The 26046-nt window shown below is 37.5% G+C and overlaps 1 non-coding gene across 1 annotated transcript; it reads left to right on the forward strand.

The window, feature by feature from the left end:
• The first annotated feature begins 23756 nt into the window (after positions 1–23756).
• TRNAV-CAC (transfer RNA valine (anticodon CAC)) lies at positions 23757–23828 on the forward strand. Its single transcript has one exon. It is a non-coding gene; the product is annotated as a tRNA-Val (tRNA).
• Positions 23829–26046: the final 2218 nt, after the last annotated feature.

Here is a 26046-nt window from a genome sequence, read left to right on the forward strand (position 1 = left end):
GACATCTAGGTTGCTTCCATGTCCTGGCTATTATAAACAGTCCTGCAATGAACATTGGGGTACATGTGTCTCTTTCCCTTCTGGTTTCCTCAGTGTGTATGCCCAGCAGAGGGATTGCTGGATCATAAGGCAGTTCTATTTCCAGTTTTTTAAGGAATCTCCACACTGTTCTCCATAGTGGTTGTACTAGTTTGCATTCCCACCAACCCTCCTTCAGGGGATCTTCTCAACCCAAGGATCAAGCCCAGGTCTCCCGCATTGCAGGTGATTCTTTACCATCTGAGCCACCATGTAAGTCCATGAATACTGGAGTGGGCAGCCTGTCCCTTCTCCAAGGGGATCTTCCCAAGCCAGGAATCAAACCAGGGACTCCTGCATTGCAGGCAGATTCTTTACCCACTGAGCTACCAGGGAAGTAGTAATAAATAGATTTTAAGAGAAAAAGTCACCCACTCTAGTACTCTTGCCTGGAAAATCCCATGGATGGAGGAGCCTGGTAGGCTACAGTCCATGGGGTAATGAAGAATTGGACACGACTGAGCAACAACAGGGAGAAGGCAATGGCAACCCACTCCAGTACTCTTGCCTGGGAAATCCCATGGACGGAGGAACCTGGTAGGCTGAAGTCCATGGGGTTGCTAAGAGTCAGATACAACTGAGCGACTTCACTTTCACTTTTCACTTTCATGCATTGGAGAAGGAAATGGCAACCCACTCCAATGTTCTTGCCTGGAGAATCCCAGGGACGGGGGAGCCTGGTGGGCTGCCATCTCTGGGATCGCACAGAGTTGGACATGACTAAAGTGACTTAGCAGCAGCAGCAGAGCAACAACAGACTGGTTCCAAATAGGAAAAGGAGTACATCAGGGCTGTATATTGTCACCCTGCTTATTTAACGTATATGCAGAGTACATCATAAGAAACGCTGGGCTGGAAAAAGCACAAGCTGGAATCAACATTGCCAGGAGAAATATCAACAACCTCAGATATGCAGATGATGCCACCCTTAGGCCAGAAAGTGAAGAGGAACTAAAAAGCCTCTTGATGAAAGTGAGAGTGAAAAAGTTGGCTTAAAGCTCAACATTCAAAAAATGATCATGGCATCTGGTCCCAATACATCATGGGAAATCAATGGGGAAACAGTGAAACAGTGTCAGACTTTATTTTGGGGGGCTCCAAAATCTCTGCAGATGGTGACTGCAGCCATGAAATTAAAGACACTTACTCCTTGGAAGAAAAGTTATGACCAACCTAGATAGCAAGACATTACTTTGCCAACAAAGGTCAGCCTAGTCAAGGTTATGGTTTTTCCTCTGGTCTTGTATGGATGTGAGAGTTGGACTGTGAAGAAAGCTGAGCACCGAAGAACGGATGTTTTTGAACTGTGGTGTTGGAGAAGACTTTTGAGAGTCCCTTGGATTGCAAGGAGATCCAACCAGTCCATTCTGAAGGAGATCAGCACTGGGATTTCTTTGGAAGGAATGATGCTAAAGCTGAAACTCCAGTACTTTGGCCACCTCATGTGAAGAGTTGACTCATTGGAAAGACTCTGATGCTGGGAGGGATTGGGGGCAGGAGGAGAAGGGGATGACAGAGGATGAGATGGCTGGATGGCATCACTGACTCGATGGATGTGAGTTTGAGTGAACTCTGGGAGTTGGTGATGGACCAGGAGGCCTGGTGTGCTGCGATTCATGGGGTCAAAAAGAGTCGGACACGACTGAGAGACTGAACTGAACTGAGCCACTTCACTTTCACTTTTCACTTGGCAACCGACTTCAGTGTTCTTGCCTGGAGAATCCCAGAAATAGGGGAGCCTGGTGGGTTGCTGTCTATGGGGTCTCACAGAGTCAGATATGACTGAAGCGACTTAGCAGCAGCAAGAGAAACAGTCAATGAAACTCTCACCTTTTTATAAACTCTGGCATAGAAAAGAATATGCAATACACTGTAATAAAATAAATTCTTATTTGTCTGTATTGATATATAGTTCTCTATGGATTTTCATTTGAAAACTGTTCCAATCTATGTGAATTGAAATCAAACACATCATTAGTATCTATATTTTGCAGCAATTTGTTGCCTGTTTCTTATAGTAAAGTTTATCCATGTAAGCTGCTTTTAAAATGAATATCTAAAGTGCATTTATGCAGTTTCCTGGTTGCCTAGTGGTTAGGACCCTGGGCTTTCATTCACTGCACTGGCCCAGGTTCAAATACTGCAACAGAACTGAGATCTCAACCTGTGTACTGTGGCCATAAATAAAGAAAGTACATTTACTTGAACAAAATGGATGTAGTATTAGGGATTATTTTTTATCACATGAATTCAATATTATTACATAATGTTGTTAAGCTGTTTCACACATATCAAATATCTGGGTTACAATCTTAATTTGTTAATTATGTAATCTGTTATTCAGTTTCAAAGTAATTATCAATAACTCACTATTCCTAATGTACTTAATCTGTAGTTATGTTTGTATCATTGTGACTTGCCTTACTGAAATAAAATAGCTCTCCTGCTGCTGCTAAGTCGCTTCAGTCGTGTCCGACTCTGTGAGACCCCATAGACGGCAGCCCACCAGGCTCCCCCATCCCTGGGATTCTCCAGGCAAGAACACGAGTGGGTTGCCATTTCCTTCTCCAATGCACGAAATGAAAAGTGAAAGTGAAGTCTTTCATTCATGTCCGACTTTTAGCGACCCCATGGACTGCAGCCTACAGGGTCCTCTGTCTGTGAGATTTTCCAGGTAAGAGTACTAGAGTAGGGTGCCATTGCTTTCTCTGAAAATAGCTCTAGAATGAACTAAATCATTTTAATTTTCAGGGTCTCATATAGTTTTTTTTTTTTCATTGAGACTACAAAAATGACATCCTTTGGAGAAATTTGCCTAAGCTATTGAAATTTCTGGGTTGAACTAAATGTCCTATATGTTCTAAAATTGTCTCTTTCCTTCTTTTCTTTCAAACAAGAAGAAATGGTGCAAAAGTGGCTGAGTCCATCTTTATAAGAACATATTTGTGTCTAGTTTCTCTAGTAGAATGATTGTATACCATGTCAAGATACTTAGTTTATTTGAAAGACATTTAAATTATCTGAGAAATGTGGTATGATATAGTATTTGAAAAATGTTCTTTCCCAGGCATATAGGTTAGGATTTGATTGCAGATCATATTTTTACTACCTTCTTCTCTGAGTAAGGCTGAAGATCTCTCGATAGCTTAGTTTTCACACTTATATAATTAGACTAAAACCCTTGGTGAAAATGAAGGTGCTTGCAAAACTCTGCACATAGTGTCTGGTGTACATTACTACTAAGTTATATGTTTTCATGGTGTTTCACAGACTTATAAAGTAATAGCAATACTATAATGACAAGTATATGTGCTGTACCTACAGAAGTGTTCTGAATAGCAAATTATATTTGAAAGCATCCTCAAATGTATTTAAAATGTTGTCAGTTTTTAAAGATATCATTTGAAGTTTTCCTGAAGATTGTAGTAAAACTTGGTGGTCAACTTTCTGGCCACAAATGTGAACACATCCTCTATAGTTTATGCTTTCTTTCAGATGTATTCATTATTTGGTATAGGTAAGCTATTTTTAAACTTTCCACTGAAACCTAGAATTTGGATGGAGTGCTGCCCAAATAATTTTATGTTGTATGTGCTGGCACAGAAAAAGGACAGGATACTAGTCCCATTTGCTTTTTTAATTCAACGAGAGCAGTTCTTTCATGTTAGTATAATTTGTAATTTTAAAATATTCAAATGGAATGAATTTGATGTTACACATTTCAATAATAACAGAAAAACGTATATAGATAACTTTCCTATAGACATCTCCAAAATCTGTATATAATATTTTAAGAAAATCATGACCAAAAACAGAATCTTGAGGAGACAACCCCTGAAAAGTAGAATGTTCCCAAGGTGAGTTTCATATGTTTTCAGGATTATACTGAAGGGTATTTCCCTATCTGTAGTGCAGGGGGCATGGGATTAGTACACAGATTTGAAATTGGCATTTTGGTTGGGAAATTAAGAGGGTTATTCTGGAAAGGATTGAGTTGAATATGGAACGAGGGCCAGATTCTATATATAAAAATATGTAAAATTCATGATTAAACACTGATCTAGTCCGGCATTTACATACCAAAGAACCTGGCAAATAAAGCTTCTAGAAAATGAAAGGAGACAGAATTTCAGTTGCTGCCTCTCCTAAAAGAAACAGATTTTAGAGTTTGAGTTCAATCAGTTTAAAACTCATTGCATGAACAAAGATTAGTCCTTCAGAGGACCATAAGTAGAATCAGATCCCTACAAAATATCTTTACTGCCCAACATGCAATGAAAACTTATTAGACACGTGAAGACTCAGCAAAATATCACTCACAAATTATCACTTAAAGCAGTCAACAAAAATGATTCCAAGAAGACAGACAAGCTGAAATTGTCAGAATGAAGTTAAAGCATCAGTTATAAATATATTCAAGGTTCTGAAACAAAATATACTCACAATGACTGAATTAGTCACAATGATTGAACATTTGGAAAATATGAGTAGTGAAATTGAAACTGAAAAAAAGGAAATTCTACAAACATTAAATTAAACAATATGATGAGAGGTGAGATTAAAAATTATCTGATGAACTAAATAGCAAGAGGACAAAAAGAGTAATGAGCTTGAAGATATAGCAATATAATTTATTATAATATACAGAGAAAAAATAAAATTAACAGAAAATATGTAGGACAATATAAAAAAAAAATCCATAGAAGTACAGACTATATAGGATAGGCAAAAAGAAAACAATTCAATATAACTTGGGGATGTATCAAATTTAAGATATGCATATTTATATATTTAAAAAGAAAGGTAACAGAGAATGAGGAAAGGTAGTATTTGAAGAAATAATGGCTAATCATTTTCCAAATCTGATGAAAAACAAATTTATGAATCCAAGAATAATAGTGAACTGCATGCAAGGTAAATACAATCACACCAAAACACATCAGAGTCAAAATGATGATATTTTAAGATAAAAAATAAATAAATAAATCTTGGAAGAAGATACATAAAATCATTATTTTACATAAAGGAGAATAGTGATATGACAGCTGACATCATTAGAAGCAATAAAGGTCATTATCCACTAAAAGCTACCAAGACATTTTAGACAACAGGCTGTTTCCAAGCCAGGTGCATAAAAAAAATACTAGAGGACATTCACATCTTCTTTGGGTCAATAAAATGAGAAAACCTCAAGGAAATATGGAGTATTCTCAGATGGCTCTAAAAGTCAGTGGGAGGAATTTCCACTAATTATACAAAGGACATCAAATAGAATAAAAATATTTAAATTGATATTAATATAAGCACGCATATGTAGAGAATAAAAATCCCTTCCTTAGAGTTTCAACTAAAAACATATTTACAAATACAATACAAAGTTGTTGTAAACTCAGTAACAAAGGGGTTAGAGGATCAGTAGTAATTAGAATAGTTAAGTGAAATTATTCACAATAAACTGTGGAAAATTCTGAAAGAGATGGGAATACCAGACCACCTGATCTGCCTCTTGAGAAATCTGTATGCAGGTCAGGAAGCAACAGTTAGAACTGGACATGGAACAACAGACTGGTTCCAAATAGGAAAAGGAGTACGTCAAGGCTGTATATTGTCACCCTGCTTTTTTTTTTTTTTTTTAATTTTTTAATTTTTTTATTTTTTCTAATTTTATTTTATTTTTAAACTTTACATAATTGTATTAGTTTTGCCAAATATCAAAATGAATTTAACTTACATGTGGAGTACATCATGAGAAACGTTGGGCTGGAAGAAGCACAAGCTGGAAACAAGATTGCTGGGAGAAATACCAATAACCTCAGATATGCAAATGACACCACCCTTATGGCAGAAAGTGAAGAGGAAATCAAAAGCCTTTTGATGAAAGTGAAAGTGGAGAGTGAAAAAGTTGGCCTAAAGTTCAACATTCAGAAAACTAAAATCATGGCATCCAGTTCCATCACTTCATGGGAAATAGATGGGGAAACAGTGAAAACAGTGTCAGATTTTATTTTTTTGGGCTCCAAAATCACTGGAGATGGCGACTGCAGCCATGAAATTAAAAGACACTCACTCCTTGGAAGTAAGTTATGACCAACCTAGATAGCATATTCAAAAGCAGAGACATTACTTTGCCAACAAAAGTCTGTCTAGTTGAGGCTATGGTTTTTCCTGTGGTCATGTATGGATGTGAGAGTTGGACTGTGAAGAAGGCTGAGCGCCGAAGAATTGATGCTTTTGAACTGTGGTGTTGGAGAAGACTCTTGAGAGTCCCTTGGACTGCAAGGAGATCCAACCAGTCCATTCTGAAGGAGATCAGCCCTGGGATTTCCTTGGAAAGGACTGATGCTGAAGCTGAAACTCCAGTACTTTGGCCACCTCATTCGAAGAGCTGACTCATTGGAAAAGACTCTGATGCTGGGAGGGATTGGGGGCAAGAGGAGAAGGGGATGACAGAGGATTAGATGGCTGGATGGCATCACTGACTCGATGGACTTGAGTCTGAGTGAACTCCAGGAGTTTGTGATGGATAAGGAGGCCTGGCATGCTGCGATTCATGGGGTCACAAAGAGTCGGACACAACTGAGCAACTGAACTGAACTGAAGTGAAATTATTACAATAAACATGATATTTACAGTTGCTAAAAGTATTCCACAAGTTATTTAAAATAAAAAGAAAATTTCCCTGGTGGCTTAGTTGGTAAAGAATCCACATGCAATGGGGGAGACCTGGGTTCGATCCTTGAATTAGAAGATCCCCTTGAGAAGAAATGGTAACCCACACCAATATTCTTGAACCTGGCAGACTACATAGAGTACATGAGTCTCAAAGACTTGGACAACACTGAGTACCTTTTTAATAGAGATATAGTAGAGTAACTTTATACCTAAGTCTAGTAACTTTCATTTCAGTTAAGTCACTCAGTAGTGTCTGACTCTTTGTGACCACATGAATTGCAGCACACCAGGCCTCCCTGTGCATCACCAACTCCTGGAGTTCACCAAAACTCATGTCCATCGAGTGGGAGATGCCATTCAGCCATCTATCTTCTGTCATTCTCTTCTCCTCCTGCCCCCAATCCCTCCCAGCATCAGAGGCTTTCCCAATGAGTCAACTCTTCGCATGAGGTGGTCATAGTATTGGAGTTTCAGCTTCAGCATCAGTCCTTCCAAAGAACACCCAGGGCTGATCTCCTTTAGAATGGACTGGTTAGATATCCTTGCAGTCCAAGGGACTCTCAAGAGTCTTCTCCAACACCACAGTTCAAAAGCATCAATTCTTCAGCACTCAGCCTTCTTCACAGTCCAACTCTCACATCCATACATGACCACAGGAAAAACCATAGCCTTGACTAGACGGACCTTTGTTGGCCAAGTAATGTCTCTGGTTTGAATATGCTATCTAGGTGGGTCATAACTTACCTTGCAAGGAGTAAGTTTCTTTTAATTTCATGGCTGCAGTCACCATCTGCAGTGATTTTGGAGCCCAAAAAATAAAGTCTGACACTGTTTCTACTGTTTCCCCATCTATTTCCCATGAAGTGATAGGACCAGATGCCATGATCTTTGTTTTCTGAATGTTGAGCTTTAAGCCAACTTTTTCACTCTCCACTTTCACTTTCATCAAGAGGCTTTTTAGTTCCTCTTCACTTTCTGCCATAAAGGTGGTGTCATCTGCATATCTGAGGTTATTGATATTTCTCCCAGTAATCTTGATTCCAGCTTGTGATTTTTCCAGCCCAGTGTTTCTCATAATGTACTCTGCATAGAAGTTAAATAAGTGGGGTGACAATATGCAGCCTTGACATACTCCTTTTCCTATTTGGAACCAGTCTGTTGTTCCATGTCCAGTTCTAACTGTTGCTTCCTGACCTGCATATAGGATTCTGAAGAGGCAGGTCAGGTGGTCTGTTATTCCCATCTCTTTCAGAATTTTCCACAATTTATTGTGATCCACACAGTCAATTGTTTTGGCATAGTCAATAAACAGAAACAGATTTTTATCTGGAACGCTCTTGCTTTTTCCATGATCCAGCAGATGTTGGCAATTTGATCTCTGGTTCCTCTATCTTTTCTAAAACCAGCTTAAACATCTGGAAGGTCACAGTTCATGTATTGTTGTCCTGGCTTGGAGAAATATGAACATTACTGTACTAGCATGTCGGAGAAGGCAATGGCACCCCACTCCAGTACTCGCCTGGGAAATCCCATGGACGGAGGAGCCTGATGGGCTGGAGTCCATGGGGTCGCTAAGAGTCGGACAGGACTTCGAGAATTCACTTTCACTTTTCACGTTCATGCATTGGAGAAGGAAATGGCAAACCACTCCAGTGTTCTTGCCTGGAGAATCCCAGGGACTGGGGAGCCTGGTGGGCTGCCATCAATGGGGTCTCACAGAGTCAGACACGACTGAAGTGACTTAGCAGCAGCAGCAGCAGCACTAATGTGTGAGATGAGTGCAATTGTGCGGTAGTTTGAGGATTCTTTGTCATTGCCTTTCTTTGGGATTGGAATGAAAACTGACCTTTTCCAGTCCTGTAGCCACTGCTGAGTTTTCCAAATTTGCTGGAATATTGAGTGCAGCACTTTCAGAGCATCATCTTCCAGGATTTGAAATAGCTCAACTGGAAATCTATCACCTCCACTAGCTTGTTCGGAGCGATGCTTTCTAACACCCACTTGACTTCACATTCTAGGATGTCTGGCTCTAGGTGAGTGATCACACCATCGTGATTATCTCAGTCGTGAAGATCTTTTTTGTACAGTTCTTCTGTGTATTCTTGCCACCTCTTCTTAATATCGTCTGCTTCTGTTAGGTCATACCATTTCTGTGCTTTATCGAGCCCATCTTTGCATGAAATATTCCCTTGGTATCTCTAATTTTCTTTAAGAGATCTATAGTCTTTCCAATTCTGTTGTTTTCCTCTATTTCTTTACATTGATCACTGAGGAAGGCTTTCTTATCTCTCCTTTCTGTTCTTTGAAACTCTGCATTCAGATGCTTATATCTTTCCTTTTCTCTTTTGCTTTTCACTTCTCTTCTTTTCACAGCTGTTTGTAAGGCCTCCCCAGACAGCCATTTTGCTTTTTTGCATTTCTTTTCCATGGAGATGGTCTTGATCTCTATGTCCTGTACAATGTCATGAACATCTGTCCATAGTTCATCAGGCACTCTATCAGATCTAGGCCCTTAAATCTATTTCTCACTTCCACTCTATAAGCATAAGGAATTTGATACAGGTCATACCTGAATGGTCTAGTGGTTTTCCCTACTTTCTTCAATTTCAGTCTGAATTTGACAATAAGGAGTTCATGATCTGAGCCACAGTCAGCTCCCTGGTCTTGTTTTTGCTGACTTTATAGAGCTTCTCCATCTTTGGCTGCAAAGAATACAATCTGATTTCAGTGTTGACCATCTGGTGATGTCCATGTGTAGAGTTCTCTTGTGTTGTTAAAAGAGTGTGTTTGCTATGACCAGTACATTCTCTTGACAAAACTCTATTAGCCTTTGCCCTGCTTCATTCCATATTTCAAGGCCAAATTTTCCTGTTACTCCAGGTGTTTCCTGACTTCCTAATTTGCATTCCAGTCCCCTATAATGAAAAGGACATATGTTTTGGATATTAGTTCTAAAAGGTCTTGGATGTCTTTATAGAACCATTCAACTTCAGTTTCTTCAGCATTACTGGTTGGGGTATATAGACTTGGATCACAGTGATTTTGAATGGTTTGTCTTGGAAACGAACAGAGATCATTCTGTCATTTTTGAGATTGCACCCAAGTACTGCATTTTGGACTCTTTTGTTGACCATGATGGCTACTCCATTTCTTCTAAGGGATTCCTGCCCACGGTAGTAGATATAATGGTCATCTGAGTTAAATTCATCCATTCAAGTCCATTTTAGTTCGCTGATTCCTAGAATGTCAACATTCACTCTTGCCATCTCCTGTTTGACTACTTCCAATTTGCCTTGATTCATGGACCTAACATTCCAGGTTCCTATGCAATATTGCTCTTTACAGCATTGGACCTTGCTTCTATCACCAGTCACATCCACAACTGGGTGTTGTTTTTGCTTTGGCTCCATCACTTCATTCTTTCTGGAGTTATTTCTCCACTGATCTCCAGTTGCATATTGGGCACCTACCAACCCGGTGAGTTCCTCTTTCAGTGTCCTATTTCATACTGTTTTGCCTTTTCATACTGTTCATGGAGTTCTCAAGGCAAGAATACTGAAGTGGTTTGCCATTCCCTTCTCCAGTGGACCGCAATCTGTCAGACCTCTCCACCATGACCCACCCATCTTGGGTGGCCCCACACAGCATGGCTTAGTTTCATTGAGTTAGACAAGGCTGTGGTCCGTGTGATTAGATTGACTAGTTTTCTGTGATCATGGTTGGTGTGTCTGCCCTCTGATGCTTCTTGCAACACCTACCGTCACCTACAGTAACTTTATTAATAGAGAAATATGGCAGATATCAGCTTAACCAGGCAACTAGTCTTAACCTAATATGGATAAGAGTAGAACAAAGCAGTATCATGTTCTTCCTAAAACAGTATCTTGCAAAAGACACACTATACTTCAGTAATATTCCTGCCACCACACACAGGTATACAAATACCATAATCTGAATTAAATACAAGGAAATAGCAGACAAATACAAGTTAAATTGACATTCTACAAAATACCAGGCCTATTCTGTTCAAAATATCAAGGTTAAGAAAGAAAAGGTTGAGGAACAGCTCCAGAATAGAGAGAGATAAGCAATGCAATGCATGAACCCCTTTGGGATTGTGGATAGGAGCTGACAGCTATTGAGAATAATATTGGCAAAACTGTTATGATTTCAATATGGGCTGCAGATCAAAACTGGGATACAGTGATAGGTGATAGGAGTTAGCTACTTATCTACACAGAATTTATGGTGGCACAAAAAGCTCAGAAATCACAATAAATTTTAGAATATAATGCTTTAAAAATTTAATGCCAAATTCCATAATGTATAAAGTATCAATATTTTAAGTTACAAAATTCTTTCTTTTTTTTTTTTTTTTTTACAAAATTATTTCTTGTGTTGGTAGTACAGTAGTAACCATAGATGCCTTCCAAAATTACTTCTGATCTTTCCTTTGGCCTACAATATGACTTGGTAAACACTAACTATATCGATGTTAAATTACTTGATTTTGTTAACTGTTAGAAATTTAAGAGAATACACTTTAGGGAAATATCTAATGTAGAAAACTATGGTAAATGGCCATGATATCTCTTCCCGTGGAAGGATTAAAAATGACCCAAAACCTGGGTTCAATCGTTGGGTCAGGAAGATCCCCTGGAGAAGGGGATGGCTACCCACTCCAGTATTCTTTCCTGGGGAATCCCATGGACAGAGGAACCTGGTGGGGTACAGTATATGGGGTCACAAAGAGTCAGATATGCCTGAGTGACTAACACTTACATTGTCAGTTCAGTTCAGTTGCTCAGCCATGTTCAACTGTTTGTGACCTCATGGACTGTAACATTCCAGGCTTCCCTGTCCATCACCAACTCTTGGAACTTATTCAAACTCATGTCCATCACGTCAGTGATGTCACCCAACCAACTCATCCTCTGTCGTCCCCTTTTTCTCCTGCCTTCAATCTTTCCCTCCATCAGGGTCTTTGCCAATGAGTCATTACTTCGCATCAGGTGGCCAAAGTATTGGAGCTTCAGCTTCAGCATCAATCCTTACAATGAACTTTAGGATGGACTGGGTTGATCTTCTTGCAATCCTAGGGACTCTCAAGAGCCTTCTCCAACACCACAGTTCACAAGCATCAATTCTTCAGCACTCAGCTTTCTTTATTGTCCAACTCTCATATTCATACATGACTGCTGGAAAAACCATGGCTTTGATTAGATAGACCTTTGTTGGCAAAGTAATGTCTCTGCACTTTTAATATACTGGCTAGGTTGGTCATAGCTTTTCTTCCAAGGAGCAAGTGTTTTTTTTTTTTTTTTTTTTTTAATTTCATGGTTGCAGTCACCATCTGCAGTGATTTTGGAGTCCAGGAAAATAAAGTCTCTCACTGCTTTCACTGGCTCCCCATCTATTTGCCATGAACTGATGGAACCAGATGCCATGACCTTCATTTTTTGAAAGTTGAGTTTTAAGCCAGCTTTTTCACTCTCCTCTTTCACTTTCACCAAGAGACTCTTCAGTTCCTCTTTGCTTTCTGCCATAAGGGTGGTGTCATCTGCATATCTGAGGTTATTGATATTTGTCCTGGCAATCTTGATTGCACCTTGAGTTTTATCCAGCCCAGCATTTCTCGTGATGCACTCTGCATTTAGGTTAAATGAGTAGTGTGACAATATACAGTCTTGATGTACTCCTTTCCCAATTTGGAACCAGTCCATTGTTCACTGTCAAAGATACATTAAATTCCTGATCTCTAGGATATTTGAATATGACCTTATGTGGTAAAGGATGTGACTACATTAAAGATCTAGAGAGAAAGTGGATACCTGGCATATCAGCATATGTTCTAAATGCCATCATATGTTTCCTTACAAAAGAGAGCCAAAGAGAGTTTTAGGAAAGCAGCAGCAGCAATGTGACTAAGGTGGCAGGGACTGCAGCAATACTGCCACAAGGCAAGGAAAGCTGGCAGCCACCAAAGCTGCAAGAGGCTAGAGATGGATTCCCCTCCAGAAACTCTGCAGGGAAGGATACTGCCCAGCCCTTGATTTTCGACTTCTAGCCTCCAGAACTGAGAGAAAAAAAATCTGTTATATTAAACAGTCAAGTTGTGTTTTAAACCAGTAAGTGGTAATTTGCCATGGCAAACACAAGAAACTAACACACAGTCTTAAATGGCATTGAGGTGGTGGCAGCTGATACACATAATCGATGTATAAATGTAGAAGAATTGGAAGAGAATGAGAAGGTGAGAGAATAAAACTGAAATGGGATTTAGTACAATATTGTTGAACCTGGCTACACAGTATATGAAATCTCCTTGAACTATCTGTATCATATCTGTACATTTGATATAACAGAAACAATTTATGAAGATAAACTGAAAAGTCCCTGATATGTATTATTTTTCTTCTATAAATCATGAAGTATAGATTATGTATATTGTTAAATATCACATTTGTTTCATTTAGCTTTAACAATCTTAGTGGTATTTATGAGCATTCTATTATGATCCTCAAAGAAGGAACAATTTACAAAGGAAAATATATATATATATATTTTTTTTTTCATGGAGACTAGTTGCTTGCCTGAAGAGAGTAATTTGCTACCAATGTCTCTCCCTTTTAAACTCTAAACTTCATGAGGTGATAAAGGGAAATTTTTTTTTTTTTTTTTTTACCTAGAATGATTCCAGTCACAAATTAGAAGCCTATTATAAACTTAATTAAAATAATTAGGGAATATATAAATATATAACCAAATAAATAGTATACTTACTGCTTTGAGAGACATTGGTAATTTTCCTGTCATATTACTACTAGGTAGAAATATATTCCTGCTATATCGTTTCATTTTCCCTTCATGAATACATGTGCATTAATTTTTGTAAACTTTTATAACATTCACATCAAGATTTGTATGAAGTGTCACAGTAATAAGGCTCTATGGGAATATTGGTTTCTAGAACACAAATAACTATCCCAGAGTTCAATCTTTTAACATAAAAGAGATAAAAGGACCAGGAATGAAGTATCTAGAAGTCTACCTAGAAGCATTCTGTCTGTCTTGTGTGACTAAGGTAATCTTCTTAATCACAGTGTCCATAATACTCCAGATGAATATTATAGGAGATATATTTTATTTATTTTAATAATACCTTAAATATTCTTATACACAATTTAAAGATGACAGAACTGACATTCAAAACAAGCTTAAGTATCATATTTTGTAACAATCAGGTCATATGTGATGATGAGAATGCACTTTTTGGTTGCATTTACTGAAATGTTAGGCACTTATGTAGTATTATATCTGACTTCCAAATTAAATTATGTTCTCTATTTCCTCACCTATAAAAGTGTTTAGAGTAGATACTTTCTCAAGATCTCTTTTCACAAAAATTGGAATGAGGCTTCAGTTCAGTTCAGTCCCTCAGTTGTGTCTGACTCTTTGCGACCCCATGAATCGCAGCATGCCAGGCCTCCCTGTCCATCAGCAACGCCTGGAGTTCACTCAGACTCACGTCCATCGAGTCAGTGGTGCCATCCAGCCATCTCATCCTCTGTCTTCCCTTTCTCCTCCTACCCCCAATCCCTCCCAGCATCAGAGTCTTTTCCAATGAGTCAACTCTTCTCATGAGGTGGCCAAAGTACTGGAGTTTCAGCTTCAGCATCATTCCTTCCAAAGAAATCCCAGGGCTGATCTCCTTCAGAATGGACTGGTTGGATCTCCTTGCAGTCGAAGGGACTCTCAAGAGTCTTCTCCAACACCACGGTTCAAAAGCATTAATTCTTCAGCACTCAGCTTTCTTCACAGTCCAACTCTCACATCCATACCTGACCACTGGAAAAACCATAGCCTTGACTAGATGGACCTTTGTTGGCAAAGTAATGTCTGCTTTTGAATATGCTATCTAGGTTGGTCATAACTTTTCTTCCAAGGAGTAAGTGTCTTCTAATTTCATGGCTGCAGTCACCATCTGCAGTGATTTTGGAGCCTCCAAAAATAAAGTCTGACACTGTTTCCCCATCTATTTCCCATGACGTGATGGGACTAGATGCCATGATCTTCGATTTCTGAATGTTGAGCTTTAAGCCAACTTTTTCACTCTCCACTTTCACTTTCATCAAGAAGCTTTTAAGTTCCTCTTCACTTTCTGCCATAATCAAAGGTCAAATAAATAGTAGAGAATGAAAGTTCCCAAAGCCCTTGATATAAATTTGATTATTTAATTTTAAAGTTAGTTTCTGTATACTGTAGTTGTTTGAATTGTGCATTTCCAGCAATAAAAGTCCAAGTTTTAATTCCCATTACCTACGAATGTGAACTTCGTTTTGAAAACTGTGTCTTTGCAGACATAATCAAAAATATCAAGAGGAGGTCACACTGAATTTGGGATGGGCCTGGGTCCAGTGACTGGTGTCCTTATCATGGGAATATACAAAGGGGAAAGTCCTGTGATCTGATGTAGGGATGAGAAAAATGAGTTTATAAGCCAAGGAATGTCAAGTCATTGCCCATAGTGCCTGAAGATTCTTTGGGAGAGGCAGGGAGTACATTCTCCCCAGTTTCTCAAAGTAACCACCTCTGCTGACACCTTGATTTGAGATGTCTATACTCCATAACTGTAAAGGAGTATATTACTGTGGTTTAATGCCACTCAGTTCTTGGTATGTTATGGCAGATCTAATATGACAGTTCCAAACTAATATGTTTATGATAGAAAAAAATATTCTTCATTTTGGGTTATTTTCAGATATCACTGAGAATTTCCTTCATTGAACTTATCAAAGCAATATTTTATGCTGCCATTTATGCTGCTTTGTGGGAAATGAAATTAACTGATAAAATTTTGATTAAAGATTTATATTTGTGAAAAACATTAAATTAAAAAATCAAATCATAAAGCACAGTTCTATAACATGTTTTGTAAAAATGTGTTAATATATTGGAAGGATGAACTCTATAGTTTAAGGGTCTAGGTCAAATATTTATTCTTACAGTATTTTGAAAAATAAATTTAAATTTTTTATTTCATGTATTAATCATGTCTTTCCATATAAGCAAAACAAGCATAGAACATTGATGGCAGGTTATAATCAGCATGTGCTTCTTATGTAAATGGAGTCATCTGGGATTGTTAACTATCTCTATCTTGTCTGGACTCAAATGTCTAGACACGTCTAGGGATCAGCTGGTTTGCCACAATTTAGGCTAGCCTTGCCTGGGATTCCACCTGTCCCATGACCTCTAATAGGATACCTCTATTGAGTTCTCAGGGAAATTGTAGAAGCATTAAAATTAAAAAATAAATAAATAAAAACTCAAGGTGTCTTAAGGTCTAGGTTTAGAAAAGACATGCTGTCATTTCTTCCTGTACTATATTGGCCAACTAAGTTTTATAACCAAATCTTGAGTCAGAAGAAAGGGGAACTACAAGAAACAAAGCAAAGGGCTTGGATACAGGAAGGGGTGAAGAATTGGTTTTTGCCATGGTCATGCATGAATGTGAGAGATGGACTATAAAGAAGGCAGAGTGCCGAATAATTAATGTTGCCTAACTGTGGTGCTGGAGAAGACTCTTGAGAGCCCCTTGGGCACCAAGGAGACCAAGCCAGTCAATCTTAAATGATATCAACCCTAAATACTCATTGGAAGGATTGATGCTGAAGCTGAAGCTCCAACACTTTGACCACCTGATACAAAGTACCAATTCATTGGAAAAGATGCTGGGAAATATTGAAGCCAGAAAGAGAAGAGGGTGACAGAAGATGAGATGGTTGGATGGCATCACTGATTCAATGGAAATGAACTTGGGCAAACTCCTGGAGATAGTGAGGTGAGGGACAGGAAGGTCCGACATGCTGCAGTCCATGGGGTTTCAGACAGCTGAACACAACTTAGTGATTGAACAACAACTATTCACCATGTATAGTATGAAGAGATACCATTCTTGATTTTGTCAGTCTTGTACTAATCAGCCAAATGGACATACTTCCTGCCTATGTAGCTCCAAATTGTACCTGATATGTAAGCAGTAAGACGTTTCCATCTGTTATATTTATCAAAATTTAGTTGTATACAAATTCCATAAAATTCTCCTGTATTAAGTTTCCCTTCTTTTTATATTTAGGTTTCTTAGTATCATACTGAGTTACTATATAAATAATAAATGTGGCTATTAAGATTGATTCAAAATGATTAGTCAAGCACCTTGGTCACTAGAGAGAGGAAATAATTAAAATATTTTTGTGGCTTAGTTTACCTGGAAATTAAGGATTGGATCACAGACATTTACAAGTGGCACAGCTGTGAAGTGAGAACATTTTGTCTCAGAAAACAACTGACAAAACAACAGTAATGATACAACATTAAACCTCAAGTGTCTATGGCAGAAACTGAGCACTAGAGCTAGAAAAGGAAACAGGAAAGGATCCTTAAAAGGCAATAAACACTGTTTTTCAATGAAAGATAAAGAAGAAAATTGATTATAAAATTTTACTATTATTTTTCAGAGTTCTACATTACATAATAAGCAATCTAATCATCCCTAAAGGCTTACAATAAAAAATCAGTCCCCAGATTACTGCAGTAGAAAAATCCTTCCTTCACAGTCCCAGGAAGCAATCAATTTCAATGTAAGCTTCCCTCCATCTTCTTTTTCCCAGTTTACCTTTATATCTGGCAATGCCATACTTATAATCTGCTTTCTTAATTTTTCAGTTTTTCATATTATTTGCTTCTTAGCAACAAACACTGACATTCCTCATATTTCCGAAACCCCTCACCTTCACACACACTTCCCTTAGTTTATCAGCTCTCTAGTGTGGCTCTATTACTGCTTCAGTCCAAGCAATTACTGTTCAAGATTTACATCATTATGTTGGGGGAGTGTGTAATTTTCTTGATTCTGTCTCATCACAACAAAAATTTCAAGTGACAGATCAGCGTTACAGCTGGATGGACCAGTGTTACAACTCCATGTTACAGCTCAGTTTTATTTAGAAAATAAAGGAAAATACAGCCTCAAGGCTGAGGGCATGCTGACCTAAAAGACAGGAAGAGAGAGGTCCTCCCATCCCCCCACCATCCCTTGTCTCTTTTTATGTTTTTTCTCCTCTCCCTGGGCCTGCCCTATGTAAATTGGGCTAGCTAGGAGTGCTGTTTGTTCTACCTGAGGTCCTCACACCTTCCTTTGTTCTATTTTCTCTGGCTTTTCCCTTCCTTGTCTTTTAGCCACCACCATTCCAGACTCCCTTTTCCTATTCTAACTACCTAACAATTACAAGTACAGATTCATGAGAATGGAAATCTTGGTCTTGTTTTTCTAAAGCAATGCTAAGGTCACGTGTCCTTTGCTATATAACTTCTGCTATTTTCCTGAAGCAAACAAATCCCTTTCTTAATTTTTTCATTTTCTACTTTTTTTTTTTTTTTTGCTTGTACTTTTTATAAATCCGTCTCCAGAACCTGGAGGACAAACCTCCAATTTATAGATCTGACAGAGAATAAGTCAGTTTAATTTCCTTTTACCTTCCCATTGGGAGTTATTTTCCTCAGAATTTAGAGCACATTGTTTTATCATCTTGAAACTTTAGTCTTCCTGTTGAGAAACTCAGTGTTATCATATTTACTGGTCTTTTGCATGTAATGCTGCTCTGTTTTGGATTCTCTCTATAAAGGTTCGAGATCGTCTTTACCCTCTCTATTTTGAAGTTTCATAAAGACATACTTTGATTTGTCCTTGAAAACTTTTCCTGAATTATTTGGTGATATTCCTCTATTTATTTTCACCAAAGGAGTCCAAGATTAAACTATTATTAGGGTAGTGGACTTTGTGAACCAAATCATTGAATTTTTGGTTGTTTTATATTGTGTATCAAATTCTCTATCTTTTAAAACCATTTCTTTACTAGAAAATTTCTTTCTAACTCTATTGAATTTTTCTTTATTGAATTCTTATTTTAATTTCAGTGAGTTCTTTTTATCCTCTAAATATTTATTTCATTTTCCTTTCATGGATGAAATTATCTCCCTAAACTTTTTTTAAAAATGAGAATACTTTAAAAATTCAGGGACATAAAACCCTTGAGTTTATTTAAACTTTTTTTTTTTTTTTTTTTACTGTTTTTCAAGTTGGAACCTTTCTTCAAATGTATCCTGAGTCCTGAGTGGCTAATCATATTTTTGAATGAGCCAACACTACACTGTAAGCATCTTTGGCATGCAAGGAATTGACCAGGTAATTAGCCTCAGTGGAAATTAATTATGCTGGGCTTTGTCAACTGTTAGAAGGGAACTACAACTATAGTGGATATATAAGTTTTATGCCCTTGGCTAGATTTGTTCACCAGAGAGAAACCTTTCAATTTCTTTCCTTAGGAGAATATGCTTGCTTGCAATAATTCTGGAGTTTTATCTTAGAACTGTGTGGGAGAGCTAGGTTCCATTTGATGGGCAGAGGGAATCTAATTGCATTTCAACCTATCATCCTGTTTCCATATACTTTGATATGGCTACACTTCAAGGTACTTTCATTTTCTGAATACTTTTAGGACTCTTGGGAGATAAATATGAAGGTTATATATAAGTTAGTCTATAGTTATAAATTCAGGAAAAGTTTACTTACTTGTTTTCTATCTTCTAAAATATTGGCTTTTTACCTATCCTTAGAGTCCAAATTCCTTTCCTTTTAAATGATTTTATTCACTCAGTTTAACTGGAAGAAGAGAAGAGTTTGATTAACATATATCTTTAGTTTATTCTTAATTGAAATTGTGAAGGTTAAAAAATGTATTTTCTTAAATTTGTTAATTTTTTCACCAAATGTATTCAAATATGTAACATGCTAATATAAATATTTATTAACCCAAATATAATATCAATAGTAATATTTAACTTGCATTATAACATGTTATTATAGCAGATTTATGCAACAGATAATTGACATATTACATTCTAGGCACTCATTTTGGTAATTGGATCACGTCAAAGAACAAAACAAAGTGCCCAATAATATATAGCTTATATTTTACACAGGGGTGGGCAGGATGAAGCAGAAAATAGAGAATATAAGAAATTACATTGTGATAGAATTTTTAAAATTTAGAGACTAATGTAAGTCAGGAGTATTAAGAATGGACAGTTTCAATATCAAACTCCTAATTACCATTATCACATTTGGCCCCATTAAGAAGCTCTTTTGACAGTGATTTGAGATGGGGGTTTCTGGAAGCATTCCAAGAAAAGGATAAACCAATGGAAAAGTTATATTGTAGTGGTGTGCCTAGTATGTTTAAAACATGGGGCCCAGAGGGCATAACAATGATAGATAAAAGATAATAGCAAATATTAAATCAGAAATGAGATTATGGAGAATAGATTAAGATTTTGAGAAAATCAGGAACTGTTATAGAATTCTGATCATAGTCATATAATACTCTGACTTAACAGGATTATTCTAGACTCTGGTATTACAGTGGTCCCGGTGGGAAGAATTAGTAACTCAGATCAGGGAGACAATCACAGAGGTGGTTGAGAAGTGTTTGGATTCCAGATATGCACATATAAAAAAGATTTCCTGATAATTAAATGTAAGGATCGATGGGCTTCCCTGGTGGCTCAGACAGTAGCATTGAAACATGTATATCGCCACATGTAAAACAGATGACCTGTGCATATTCAATGCATGAATATGGTGCTCTAGGACAACCCAGAGGGATGGGGTGGGGAGGGAGGTGGAAGGGGTGTTCAGGATGGTGGGACACATGTACACCCGTGGCTGATTCATGTTGATGTATGGCAAAAACCACCACAATATTGTATTTAGCCTCCAATTTAAAAAAAAAAAAAAAAGGATCTGCCTATAATGCAGGAGACCTAAGTTCGATCCCTGGGTTGGGAGGATCCCCTGGAGGAGGGCATAGCAACCCAGTATTCTTGCCTGGAGAATCCACATACAGAGAAGCCTGGTGGGTAGCAGTTCATGGGGTTGCAAAGAGTCAGACACGGCTGAGTGACTAAGCACACAGCACAGGGATTGATAGGGTGAAACAAATGTATAAGAGGACTTAGATTTCTGGCTGCAGAGTTAAAAGGGTTGATCATAAATGAAATAAACATTTTTAAAAATCAATAAAGTAAGTCTGTATTTAGTCTAGTCAGTTTTGGATGTTGAAATTGACATATTTTGGGGGGCTCCAAAATCACTGCAGATGGTGACTGCAGCCATGAAATTAAAAGACGCTTACTCCTTAGAAGAAAAGTTATGACCAACCTAGGCAGCATATTAAAAAGCAGAGTTATTACTTTGTCTACAAAGGTCTGTCTAGTCAAAGTTATGGTTTTTCCAGTAGTCATGTATGGATGTGACAGTTGGACTATAATGAAAGCTGAGCACTGAAGAATTGATGCTTTTGAACTGTGTTGTTGGAGGAGATTCTTGAGAGTCCCTTGGACTTCAAGGAGATCCAACCAGTCCATCCTAAAGGAAATCAGTCCTGGATGTTCTTTGGAAGGACTGATGCTAAAGGTGAAACTCCAATACTTTGGCCACCTGATGCAAAGATCTGACTCATTGGAAAAGACCCTGATGCTGGGAAAGATTGAAGGCTGGAGGAGAAGGGGATGACAGAGGATGAGATGGCTGGATGGCATCACTGGCTCAATGAGCATGAGTTTGAGTAAACTCCAGGAGTTGGTGGTGGACAGGGAGGCCTGGTGTGCTGCAATCCATGGGGTCGCAAAGAGTGGGACACAAATGAGGGCCTGAACTGAACTGATCAATTGTGTAAAATTGACACCCAGACCCAGGAGTCCAGAGTTTGAAAGACTTTTGAAATTGAGATTTATATAAGAAATTACAAGAACCCATTTATTATTCAAAATGTTATAAATCAGAAAAGTGTAACCCCTTTTTAAAGAGAGAGATTTCCAAGCTGAGTTCAGGAACACTCAAACTTCAAGGGGGATAATTAATAGAAGAGCCCAAGGAGGAACAAATGGTTAGGTGTGAGGAAGATCAAAAGCTATGCTGCCCCGCAGGACTGTGAAAACCAATGAAGAAAGAAGAATTCATTTGTGTTATTAATAAGATGAGGACTGAAAATTGAGTTGTAGAGGTCATTTTTGATCTGGGAAGGATACCAGTAAGTGAATGGAATAAACGTTTATGTGGAAACTTAAGAAAGAAGGACTACAGAGTAACTGGTAAAAGTGAGCAGAGACAAACATTTCAGATTGTATTTTTTTGAGAGTTATTGATTCACAGTCAGTTGTATGAAATACAGAGAGATCCTGTAAGCGCTTCATCCAATTTCCCCCAACATCTTGCATAGTTATAATACAATATCACAAAGATATTGACATGATGGTAAAGATATAGAACCATTCCACAAGATTCACTCTAATCCCTGTAAAATTCTATTTTCTCAGGTAATTGTAATAGGTCACTATTGTCATAGATTACTGTGCTGCTGCTAAGTCGCTTCAGTCGTGTCTGACTCTGTGGGACCCCATGGACTGCAGCCTACCAGGCTTCTCCATCCATGGGATTCTCCAGGCAAGAACACTGGAGTGGGTTGCCATTTCCTTCTCCAATGCATGAAAGTGGAAAGTGAAAGTGAAGTCGCTCAGTTGTGTCGACTCTTAGCGACCCCATGGACTGCAGCCTACCAGGCTTCTCCATCCATGGGATTTTCCGGGCAACAGTACTGGAGTGGGGTGCCATTGCCTTCTCCTCAATAGATTATTGTAATAGATAATTATTGCCATAGGTTATATTTGTTATGATTATCACCTAAATCTGACCTATTTACTCATGTGATATTTTGAAGAATCTGATATATTAAATATTCTAAATATACTAGAGTAAAATAAAAAGAAAAATAAATTATACTCATATTGGCTACTTTTGTTACATATGAGATTAAGTTTAAAATGTTTAGTAAACATTTTAAAAAGTTGTTTAAAATTATAAACTGAAATACTTGTGAAATACTGAAATGGTTATTATTAAATTTCCTAAATATTCTTAAAAATTAAACTATATTATGGTTAATTCTTGATAAAGCATTTTTAAAACTACTGCTGCTAGGAAGTAAATGAGAAACAAATATAGGTAGACTTTGCAGGTATTTTCAGAAACCCTAAAAACCATTCCTTCTCAGTCAATAGAAAATATTTGAAATATTATCAACAAGAAACACTGTTTATGATTCTTATATCAGGAAACTTGATGAATGGATATTCAGAAAATTAGCTGTTAAGCTTTTAAAGCCATTAAACACAATAAAAAACGTTTTTGTGTGATTGTAATACTGTATTTACTCATATCAACAACATATATGAGCCATTTATGATATGTCTGCCACAGAACAAATACTGAAATAAAAGGAGATATAAAAGATATCCTTTGTTCTTGAGGGTTATAGGCTAACTAGAGAAAGAGCCATGTTAACACATATTTTTCAGCATTGCTTTGCTAGTGTGTGAGATGACTGCAATTGTGTGGTAGTTTGAACATTCTTTGGCATTGCCTTTCTTTGGGATTGAAATGAAAACAAACTGTGGAAAATTCTTTAAGAGATGGGAATACTGGACATCCTGACCTGCCTCCTGAGAATTCTGTATGCAGGTCAAGAAGCAACAGTTAGAACTGGACATGAAACAATGGACTGGTTCCAAATTGGGAAAGGAGTACCAAAGATTATCGTGGAAGATTCACAGCAATGTTTTCTCTGGATGCTGTACTTGGGAATTTCATAGGTGGAGGATCATTGAAAACCTAACCTGGAATTATAAGATGGTTGACATTTTAGAATAACATTATGATTTGTGCTTTTTATAGGTGTCTACGAAAATTTGTCCTTTAAATACGGGAGGGGTGGAATTCCTTGGTAGAAGAGTCTCTTCAGGTAGGGAATAAGTGGCCAACTTGAGTCAGGATAAGCAAGAAGAAGGATGAAAGAAATATTTTTGAGGAAGTAACCACCTTTAGAGCTGGGGATGTAGCTCAATGGTAGAACATATGCTTCACGTGTATGAGGCCCCAGGTTCGATCCCTGCCATCTCCACATTTAACATCAACAGTGTTAATTTGTTCTTTTGGGTTTCCTAGTAACTCAAATAGTGAAGAATTTGCCTGCAGTGCAGAAGACCCAGGTTTGATCCCCAGATTGGGAAGATCCCCTGGAGAAGGGCATGACAACCCACTCCAGTATTCTCACCTGGAGAATCCCATGAACAGAGGAGCCTGATGGCTACAGTCCATGGATTTGCAAAGAGTCCGACACTGAGTGGCTAACACTTTCACTTTCATCCAGCTATAAACTCACTAAAGCCATTAGGGAGAATAGAATAGAGGAATGGTTGATTAGAGGAAAAAAAAGAGAAGAAAGAAGGACAAATCCAGGTGTTTGGTTGATTTTAGATTTCGAAAGTGGTTGACTTTAGTTGACTTAACTAAAAGCAACATTAATAGAAACAAACAAACAGATAAATATTTAGCCTGAGAAAGAATACATTTGATGTCAGTGGGATTTGTGTTGGAGATTTCTATAATCACCAGAAAATATTGGCAAGGATTTAAATAAGGAAGTTAGCCATGAGAAGGTTAAGTGGTTGTATTCATTTTCTATTGCTTTGTAACAAGTTTACCACCAACTTGGTGGCTTAAAGAACATCCATTTGTTTTGGAGTTTCCATAAATCATAAGTCTACACACACCTAGATGCTCAAGGTTTCACCAGAAAAAAAATAAAAGAAAAAAAAATTAGACGTCAACCAACCTGCATTCATCTGGAGGCTCAATTAGAAAGAAAACTCCAAAAACATTTCTAACTTTTCTCAGGTTATTTTCAAAACTTTATTCAGCTGTAGGTTCTCAGTCATTTGCTTTTTCAAAGCCAGTAATAGTGAAATTTCAGTGGTTTTCACTCCCTAACTGCCAAGTGCCTGGTACCTTCTTTTAAAAGTTTCACATGATAAGAATACTACACTGACTAATCTTTCTTTTGATTAATTCAAGGATAACTGATTTTAAACCTTACCATACATCTGCAAAATCCCTCAATTTTTCCATATTCTTTTAGTTAAGAACTGAGTCACAGGTTTTGTCTATACTAATGGGAGAAGATAAGAGTCTCACTGAAGTAACCTTAGCATGCATCCTTTACAATAATCATCTATGATGTAACAGAATTCTGCATTTTAGGATTAAGTAACCATTAGTAGAACCAGATTTAATCTAGTTTTAAAAGTAATTTAGCCTGAGATTATTTTGAAATGTGATAATTTCATCCATTTGGTCAGCTAACTAAAACAAACATCAAGGAATAAGCCAATTGCTATAGTCTATACATTTATATATACAAATATAAAACACAATTTGTTTTCCTGACTATATTCCAGGATTATTTCTACTAAAGCTTACATTGTAGGAAAGCTGTCAATTTTATAATTTTATAGAAAGTTACCCATCTAGAAAGAAGCCTAGGATGAGGAAAGGAAATATAGGCTTTGATACTGAATATTTCTTCAACTCATAAAAACTCTTGAAATGTGGAACTATATAATTCTACTTTAATGATAATAATCAAAACACACTTAGGTTTGAACTATGTATGGAATACTGACAATCAAAAGACAATCTACAATAAATTTGTAAAGTTTTCTTTGAGGAATGGAAAATGTCTACATCTAAACTTGATTATTATTTTTCACAAATACAGAAGTCCCCACAATCACTGCATCTATAGTCTAAAGTACAGTTCACTTCATGAATTTCCAGTGCAGCAATTCAAAGTCAGAAAAGCTAAAGATTTAGCAATAGAAAGCAGGTGAGGTGGGACAAGTGGAGAGAGTAGCATATATTACCTTATGTAAAATAAATAAAGCATATATTACCTTATGTAAAATAAATAGCCAGTGGGAATTTGCTGTATGACTCACGGAACTCAAACCAGGGCTCTGTGACAACCCAGATGGGTGGCAGGGAGTTTCAAGAGGGAGGGGATATATGTATACCTATGGTGATTCATGCTGATGTAAGGCAGAAACCAACACATTATAAAGCAATTACCCTTCAATTAAAAAATATATTTTTAAAGAACCAGGCAATAGAAACACTCTAAAGTACCAGGTTAAAGATATCCCAAGGCATAAAAATCAGTCCACCTCATTAGTGTAGATTTAAATTTCTGTCCTTTGGACTGCAAGGAGATCCAACCAGTCCATTCTGAAGGAGATCGGCCCTGGGATTTCTTTGGAAGGAATGATGCTACAGCTGAAACT

Source organism: Bos taurus, chromosome 1 (assembly GCF_002263795.3).
Source record: "Bos taurus isolate L1 Dominette 01449 registration number 42190680 breed Hereford chromosome 1, ARS-UCD2.0, whole genome shotgun sequence".
Classification (NCBI taxonomy): domain Eukaryota; kingdom Metazoa; phylum Chordata; class Mammalia; order Artiodactyla; family Bovidae; genus Bos; species Bos taurus.